Source organism: Meleagris gallopavo, chromosome Z (assembly GCF_000146605.3).
Source record: "Meleagris gallopavo isolate NT-WF06-2002-E0010 breed Aviagen turkey brand Nicholas breeding stock chromosome Z, Turkey_5.1, whole genome shotgun sequence".
Lineage (NCBI taxonomy): Eukaryota > Metazoa > Chordata > Aves > Galliformes > Phasianidae > Meleagris > Meleagris gallopavo.
The window spans coordinates 68159206-68168025 of record NC_015041.2 but is presented as its reverse complement, the minus strand read 5'-3'; the positions used below and the strand labels follow the sequence as shown (position 1 = coordinate 68168025).

Genomic DNA, 8820 nt, shown 5'->3' with positions numbered 1-8820 from the left:
GAATAAGGAAAAAAAAAAAAATTGAAGTACGTAAAACAATAAAATCCAGTGTTAAAATTGCCCAGGCATTTAATTAATAATTTGAACAGTGTGCACTGATTGAGACAGAAATATGTTGGAAGGCTTTGGTTCAGCAAAACGCTCAAACACGCTTAAATTCAAATGTATGCCTATGTCATCTGGATTTAGGATTATTTTGGCTTAAAGCTAAGCACAAGCTTAAACGTTCACTCTGTTATGGCTAGGGCATTTTGGCCTGGTTGTGTGGGCACACGGTCTGGAACTTCCACAGTGTAACTTTGGATTCTGAGAGGAGCGCCTGTCAGGACCAGGAGAAATTTCATTCATGTGACAGTACGAGTGCAGGAGTGGCGTGGTCATGGAGCAGCAGGTTTGTAAAAAGAGGGTATTTGCTCCGTTTGTCACGCATGGTGCAAGGCCTGCAGCAGTGCAGCCGTGTGACTGGAAGTTATACCTCCTTGTGTTCCACGTCAGGCAATTCCAGAGCCACGCAGGTAGGCTTTAATTTCACCGGGTCCTGATTGATGGCATCTGGCTTTAAATTCTAACAGTTTTACTTTACGCTCCTGCGTTTATATTAAACTTCTTATTTATTTATTTAATCTTTGCTTGTGAGTACCCCTTCCGCCCCTCCAACCAACACCCAGATATCAGAGACACTCAGCTTTTGTTTAGATGTTCTATCAGAATCTGCCCCAGGCAGCACAGTACAAGATCCAGGGAAGCTGCTCGATCAGCTTTAAGGCAGCGTGCTTTCCTTTTCACATTTGATGAATCACAGTCGTAAAATCCAGAGAGTAGCATGCTCTAGATGATATTTGGTTTGTTCCACCTGCTTAGTGTGTTTAATGCAGAGTAGTTGGTGAAATCAGAAACAGCACTGGTAGTGTTTCTCTTTTCCCAAACCATTTCTATCTCAAGTTGATAGAATCTCAAGAAGGTTTGTCTTCTCTTCAAGACAAACAAACAAAGTTCTTTTTATCATTTGGACAGGACTTTTTCAACTGGTACTGAGTAATTAGTGTCCTCATTTGAGAAATAATAGTATTTTTTATCAGCAACAGCTGAAAGTAATCTAATACCTCCTTGACTGTATTCGATTGCCTGGCTCAGCGCTCCTGCACAAGACGTGAAGATGAAAGCTTCTGATTCAGATGATAGTGCAGCAGAGTGCCAGCACCCACCACAGGCGTTCTGCTTTCACAGAAAGAAGCCAGCTCACGTGGAGGCAGCTCGGAAAGTAAGACAGAGGTCCTGTGGCTTTTGAGCAAAGCTGCGTCTACTGGAAAGTAGTAGCAGCAGGGGGAGAAGCGTGTATAAATTCCTGCTCAGCGTATGGAGGCATGGTGCATTTACGTTCTAAATGCAGCTGGTAGCTCTGATGAAGGCAGGACTTTCTGCAGCTTCCCACTTTTCAGTGGCTTTCTGATCAGTTGTACCTGAAGCTCAGTGAAGGACATGGATGGAGCACTTGGCTGGGATGTGTCTTTCGGCAGGCAGCAGTAGTGTGGCTGACCAGAGCCAGGCGCGGGACCCTGTCTGAAGTGCGGTGCTGACTTAACTGTGTAGATGGCGTAAGTGCAGCAGATGCTATGACAGGTTTCTTGGTCCTGGAGATCCAGAGTTCAACCACAGAACTTAAATTTGTCATTCTGAACTCTTAATATTGCAGTGGTTAAAACGTGCCTACGTAAAATTGTTGTATTGATTTTTTGAGAACAAGTTTTATTTTCCTAATCTAGATTCAAGACTCCCTGGTGCGTGTAAAGCTCGCTAGAAGACACCATGCTGAACTAACCATTGAACTTCTTCTTGTTAGAGAAGCAACTATTTAACAAATGGAATAATGTGCGAAAACCACACAGTTAGGGAAAAATGAGTCTTGTCTTTCTGTGAATAGTAACAGAAATGAAGAGCAGCTTTAGAAATACCGTGCTTCTAAACCTGAGTTTCTGTCACTCGCTGCCTATCTTTACAGCGGTACAGCCTCGTGTCCAATGGCAAATTTTAGCTGCAATCTAAGGAAGTCCTGGCTGTCGCTGAGGGCATGGAGATTGACCACAGGACTGTGTGCTGTACGGTTTATGCAGTACGTGTGTCCCAGCGCCGTGCAGTAATGCCAGGTACTCACAAGGACGCGTTAGCATGATTACTGCAGGCTTTGTTTTGCTTTCTGGGAGCAGTGCTGATCCTCAGAAGAGCACCGTTTGGTGTGCTGGGTCGGAGAGCCCCTGCACCAGCTGAATTGCCACCCGAAGCTTTACCGGATGGCTCTGAGCCTACGGTGTTGTGTGTCTGCACTTGCTCTTCAATGTCAGAACTTCCGCATCTGTAGCTAAAAGACTAAAAGGTGTGAATGCTTTAAAACAAGAATAATTGACAGTTTTCCAGATGTGTGCTGTCAGTTCCTATTCACCTTGACATAAAAAAATTGTAGCTATGCATAATTTATAAATGTCATGCATAAGACTATATGGATCTCATTTTAAAATTAAGATGAAAGAGACTCATTTCTGGAATTTTATTAAAATATTTTAGGGTGTTTCTTTAGGCAGCAGGTAGTCGAACACTATCTCATCTATTCAGATGTGTACTCCTTCTGTCACAGCAGCATTTGCATGAATACACGTGCCATAAATGAACGTAAAAGTCAGTATGTTAATACCAGTTTTTAAAAGCGAGGGAGCCAGCACCGGTTAAATGGTCTGGCAGAGTGTGTGACGTATTTCTGTAGGAGAGCCAGGAAGTGAGTTAACAAAAGATCACACCGTTTTTCTTTCCCCTACAATATTTTAGATTTGTTTGGTCCTGCTTTTTATTTTAGCATGGAATGAGCAGGAGAGGTTTTTGTATCATGCCCTGATCTCAGCTATCCAACAGACTGTGTGCAGTAGCACGAAGCAAGTAGGAATAACCCGTGTACATTTTCTTCAACTTTTTTAAAAGAAAGAGGTGGAGTCTTTTTTTCTGTGTTCCTACACATGACGGGGTTACAAATATGCTCAACGCACCTCTCCTTGTTTTGTCTTAGGGCTTTGCTTCTACCTGGCAGATGTGGTTGCTAAACAATAAGCGGTGTGGTTGACAGGTGAATTTCACATCATCATCTGCTCTATTCTGCCATTCAATCATCTTGGAATTTTGCTTGCCTGATTAGTTGACTGCAGATTTTCAATTTAAATGTAACTTCATCTGCTTGATTAAAAATGTAACAGAACATTATCCATTGCAAATAAATTTCAGGGCAAGAGATGATTTTGCCTGTTTAAAAAAAACATCTGTTTATATTGGCTGGGAGCAGATGATTAATACCTCTCTAATTTCGAGGTTTACCAGTCCAGCTCACCTGTCTCTTTGCATGGGTAGCTGAAATTGATGGCTGTCGGGTATAAACATTTACCTGTTGATGTTTATTTGATGGATTTCTTTTTTAAGGATAATATAGAATCCCATCATTGGGCATTCATTTATTTGCTGTTCATCAAGATGATTGACAGTTTTGCCAGCAACATAGAAAAGGCTTTCCTTCTTGGCACATGCGAGAGAAATATACTTCCGAGCGATAAGGGCCTCGAAGAATAAAGCAGATTTTCCAGATTTTTCACTTCCAGCATTCATTGTAATTGTCCTGAATGGAGGCTTAAGGTTGGCACGAACTCAGCGGGATGTAGTGGGAGGTGGATTTCTAACAAGCAGGACAGTCCTGCAGCTGTTCTTTGTGAAATGACAAATTGTTTAAGCTTCAAAGCAGCAGTAGGGAACTGCCTGCAAACCCAGGAGGCTGTGATCTCAGCCAGCGCTCGGCTTGTGAAGGTGAACCCGTGGCAGCATCGGTGTCACAGCGGCTGCGGGGCTCGGGGCCTGCCGAGCTGCAGGCATGGCCGGCTGCGCAGAGGCCTGGTGCTAACACCTCCGGCCCGGCTGCTCTGCAGGGCAGCTGGTCCGTGCTGTGGGTCCCTGGCAGCTGGTCCGTGCTGCGGGTCTGCCCCGCTCCTCCATGCCTGCCCTGCATCCAGCCCCCTCCGCCTGCACAGAGCCATAAGCAGTGCTGCACAGCACTGTACGTCACAGCCAGGCTCGTGCTCTTGAGGCACGCACACTCCTGCCTTTTGCTGCTGCAAGTTATTTTTCCGTCGACGTCACATTTTTAAATGTTATTTTTAGATGCTGTATGCTCGCTTGCTCCTAGATGAGAAGATAGGGCTTGGGTTCAGGAGGAGGGAGGAGAATGATGGTTGCAGTAAGCGTGAGGAATCACCGGGACTGGGTGCATGGCCGACTGGTAGGAGAGCAGCCCATTTCTCTTCATAGCATGAGTCCTGCAGATTTTGTCTCAGCAAAAGGGGAGCTGCATGTGGATGCTGCTGTGGTAGCACGTCTGGGCTGCAAGACGGCACCACGAGAGCTGAATCTGCGACCATTTTGTGTGACGAACTTCTCTGTGAGACTGAGTAAACTACTTACGTCCTCTCACCTTCCTGAGCTGTAGATCTGGAAGCAGCTGCCCTTCTTTGTGAAGGATGTGTGTGTGCTTTCTGTGTCTGCAGTTGTCTCAGTTCTGCTAGCAAAAGGGCAGTTTGTTCAGGCTTTCTTTCAAAGTGCAGGAATTACGCGTTACAAAAAGATCCACCGTCGTTTATTCTTGCTCCTGCCCTACGGTGGTGAAAGATAATTTCTGTGAGAAATCCAGACACATTTGAATTAATTTCTGATCGAGGCAGCTGAGGAAGACAAACTGGAGAGCTGATTTTCTTAACCTCAAGCCAAAGTTTTGCACATACTGCGGGCCTGGTCCTCTGCTGTGTCTATAAGACATCCACAGCATCGTGCTGCTAAAATGCTGACATAAATCCTGCACGTGGCGCTGAAATACCCTGTGCTGATATTTCCTTGTGCAAACTGCAGCCCCTGGTCTTTCCTCTTCATGGTGTGTGCTAAACCTCAATTATAGCTTACTCAAGAATTTATTTTCATTTTTACCTTGTTCTCAGACTATCTTGGAAAACTTAAATTGAGGCATACGTTTAATTTTTATTGTTTTCTTGATTTTTGTTTTTGTGGATTGGCCTTATTGAGACAGAGTACGTCATTCCCTGCTGCAGGACCTGTCCCCCAGCCATAGCTTATTTTTGGCCAAAGGTAATTATAAATTAGGAAAGCAACTCTTGCTTTACATTTTTTTCTTCTGCAGATTCTTAAGAATTTCTTTTGGATCCGATTTAGTGTGTAGATTTGCTTACTCCCATGTTCTCCTGAAGGTTTGTTAAAGTTCAGCCTTGGCACTGCTGCACACCCCTGCGTCTGTCAGCTCGAGGCATGAATGCTGTCTGTTTTACTGTACTGTGAAAATGGCAGACTGCATTTGAAGACCTTGGAAACACTACTACTGTTGGTGGATTTTTTGGTTGTGGGTTTTTTTTGTTGTTGTTGTTTGTTCTACTGCCATTTCTTTTGCATTGTTTTGCATTCTGTACCGTGAATACAGAAGAGGTTTATTTGCAGGGCATGTAAATAAATCAATTATGTTTTTATATTTTAGTATAGTCTATTTCTCCTTATTATATATGAGTGAAAGGGTTATTGTATAGTTAGATCTAGAAGCTCAAGACTAATCCAGGCTATGTGGAAAACAAGGGGATGTACTTCAGAGGATTTGCTGAAGTTCTGCTATTGTTGGTCTGTGAGGTTTCAAAATGCTGTTTCAATAGGCCTAGATGACCTCACCTTTCGCTGTTCACTAATCCACAACCTCCATTTGTATAATGTGTTAGAAAAGTTTATTTAAGGAGACTTTCACTGTAATAATAGGTGATGCTTTGCATAAGTCATAAAGTCAAAAGTTAAACAAGGACATCTACGTTGAGTGTACTTGGTACACTCGACCCCAAAGGAAAAATAGTTACAAAAATTGCTGTTTGACCAAGTTCCTTTAACGTATTTTTATGTGACAAAACTTAAAGCAGCCTCAGAGGATCCATAAGCAGTACTTTAATTTAGTATTTGTGGTTCAATTCTCTTTTTTTTTTTAAATTTATTTACTTCCTTTTTCAGTCAGCGCTGGGAAAAAAGCCCCAGTGAATCTCTTTTGAGGGATGTCCTCTTGTCCACGTTCTTCCACTTAAAAGTACCTGTAGGACACTTGTCAGCTGATAGTGTTTTGCTCGCTCAACTACATGCAGAGCTGCTCAGCTCAAGCTGCTAAGTGAGCTGGATTGCAGAGCAGGTTTACCACACGTGAGCATTGCACTTGAAGTCCTTCTCCTGGCTTGCTGTGATTGGTGTTGGTTGGGCTTACCACCACGTGGACATCTATCAGCTGCTGCCATCAGTCCCACGGAGAAGCCTAGAGGAGTTTGAAGGACCTTAAACTTATTTTTATGCTTGTGTGAAAATGTGTATATCTGTCGGTTGAGTGGGTCCCAGCAGCAGAAGGGGCAGGAGATGAGAGCTGCTGTTTTTCTTCTGGGCCTGTATGCTGTTCCAAACCGTTTCTGTGTCAAAAAGAGTTCTAAATCTTTTTGTTGTGATGCGATCCACTTGTTGTCATGGTTGTGCTTAGATCACACCTGGGGTGGCTTCCATGCAGCACAGTCTCATGAGTACTTTGACATCATGGCGTATATTGCTCGTGTCACTGACATGCAAACATACATCTGACCGTAGCTGGACAGGAGAGGATCATTCTTTTGGTGTTGCAACCTGATTCAGCACCCAAGGAGGACTAACTCCTTCCCTGCCAAAATGTCAGTGTTCGCTCCGCTCAGTGGATGTATGGATCAGCATTAAGAAACTTCAAAAATCTGCCTGTCAACACCTGGATTCATTGAGCAGGCAATGTTTTGGTAATCTTACAGCAGGTAATATCTATGAGATACTTTTCAGACTGTTTTTTTAGCACTGTTCACATGCTGGTGGTGGAAAGCACAGCAGTTCTGCAGTTAACCTCTGCGAGATCAGTGTAAGTTATCTGTGGATTCTAGAAATGCCATTCCTCTCTAATGATGGTTAGAAGAATGTCATTTTGCCTTCTCCTTTAATTGCAGTCTATTCATTGCAAAAAGAAATAACGCTCTATAGATGTCCTTTTAATTTTTTCAGCGGAACTGGAATCTAACTGCGTGCCCTGTAAAGCTGCCTGTGAATTAATTACAGAAGAGAAAAATGGCAAACCTGACCAGCAGGATATTTTTATGGCCTTATCCCAGAATATAGTTTAAGATAGGATAAAAAGAGGTGTGTAGGATGTGGACTTTAACCAGTCACAGGGCCATATAAGAGATTAAGAACCTGGAGATTAAAAAGCAGAAGTGGCACCAAATAAACAACTGGAGACAAATGTTTATTCCCTTATGTCTGTCACACCATTAACTTCCGCAGCTATTGAGCTGGCAGTTGGATCATGAGACAGTAGTATTTTAATTCTGACGAATGCCCATAGCCAAGTAAGAAAGGAGTCTGCATGTCTGTGCACTACACCAAATTTTCATATTTCATACGAAATCTGAGGGAGTGTAGTCCCACTGTTATCCCTTTCTCTCACCTACATGTGCTTTCCTAGGCATTTTTTATTGAATTAACTCCCCTCTTGATGTCAACGAGAGAATCGGCTCCAGGCTCCTATGATGATAGTTTTGCAGTACTGCACCAAGCCTGAGCACAGACAACAACCAGAAGTGGTGCCCTAAAAGCCTAGATGGCAGAGGGTTAGGGCAGTCAACTGACCTTTCACAGTGAGCCTGCAAGGTGCTGTACTGGGCAGAAGCAGGAGGTGAAAGTGTCGAGACACAGAGCATGTACATCAAAAAGCTTTGCAAGCCACCTGGTCTCAACTTCTGCAGCAGTATTGCATTCTTTGCTCGAGTCTGGTTTGTGCTGCACACAGACAGGATAAGAGAATGCAGCTTATTGTGGAGATTATCTTCCAGTTCCTGCAGTCGAGGCACCATGTTTTCTAGCTTGGGAATATTTTTTTTCTGCTTGCTGGAAAACAAGGCTGAGATTTGCAGCGCTCATCTCCTGTGCTCTCATGCCTAGCTCAGTGTGTCACTGCAAGGGGTACGCACCGTGTGCCTGCAACGATGTCTGCATGGGGAAGATGGAGAGAAGAGGCAGCTGCTCAGGGACAGAAAATGACTGATGTCTGGCTGCAGCAAAAGCATGCTTTTCGTTAAGAAATGCTGAACCCCACCCCTTTTGGAAAAAGAATTTGAAAGCTAAAATTCCGTGAAGTTGAGGAAGTTGAGATGAATTTTGGTAACTCCCTCATTCAGAGCTCCTTGATGCAGACTCAAAGACATCAGATTTTCATGTCTCCTAGCTATTACTACAGTTAGTCCTTTAAATCGAACTGCAGTGTGGAAGGTGAGGTGAACACCATAGCCAAGTTATTGGCTGAATCACCCGGTTATGGTACAGCTTGTTAAAATGTCGCCGACGAAACGTTTTTGTTGAAATATTCTTGTGATACTGTTTGTTTGTTCCAAGTCTACATCAGCAGTATAATGAGTATACAGTTAGTGTAGTAAATATTTGTGTAATTTGAATCTCTCTACTTAGATGTACATATCTGAGCATCTAAGGTCAGAAGGGCTACGCTGTAATACCAAGTAATTCATGGCTATAGATTACAGTTGTTTGTATTCTTTCATTATTTTGCAGTTTGTGTCTGACATCCAAGGGGACCCATTTCCCTGGCAGTTTTGCTCACATACCCCTGATCTTAGGAAATTCTGAATGTCATAGAAGAGTTTGAAACTTTAACATTTGTTTGAAAGTAAATCTTACTTTTTTTTTTTTTTT

General features: G+C 43.2%; 1 protein-coding gene and 1 long non-coding RNA gene across 3 annotated transcripts in view; both read left to right on the top strand.

Moving 5' to 3' along the window:
- Positions 1–8820, top strand: part of ZCCHC7 (zinc finger CCHC-type containing 7) — a 111362-nt gene that overhangs the window by 25705 nt on the left and 76837 nt on the right. The window lies entirely within an intron of this gene.
- Positions 15–8820, top strand: part of LOC109364132 — an 11384-nt gene continuing 2578 nt past the window's right edge. The window contains exon 1 of the long non-coding RNA XR_002110160.2: positions 15–6878. This is a non-coding gene — a long non-coding RNA (uncharacterized LOC109364132). The remainder of the gene's footprint in view (positions 6879–8820) is intronic.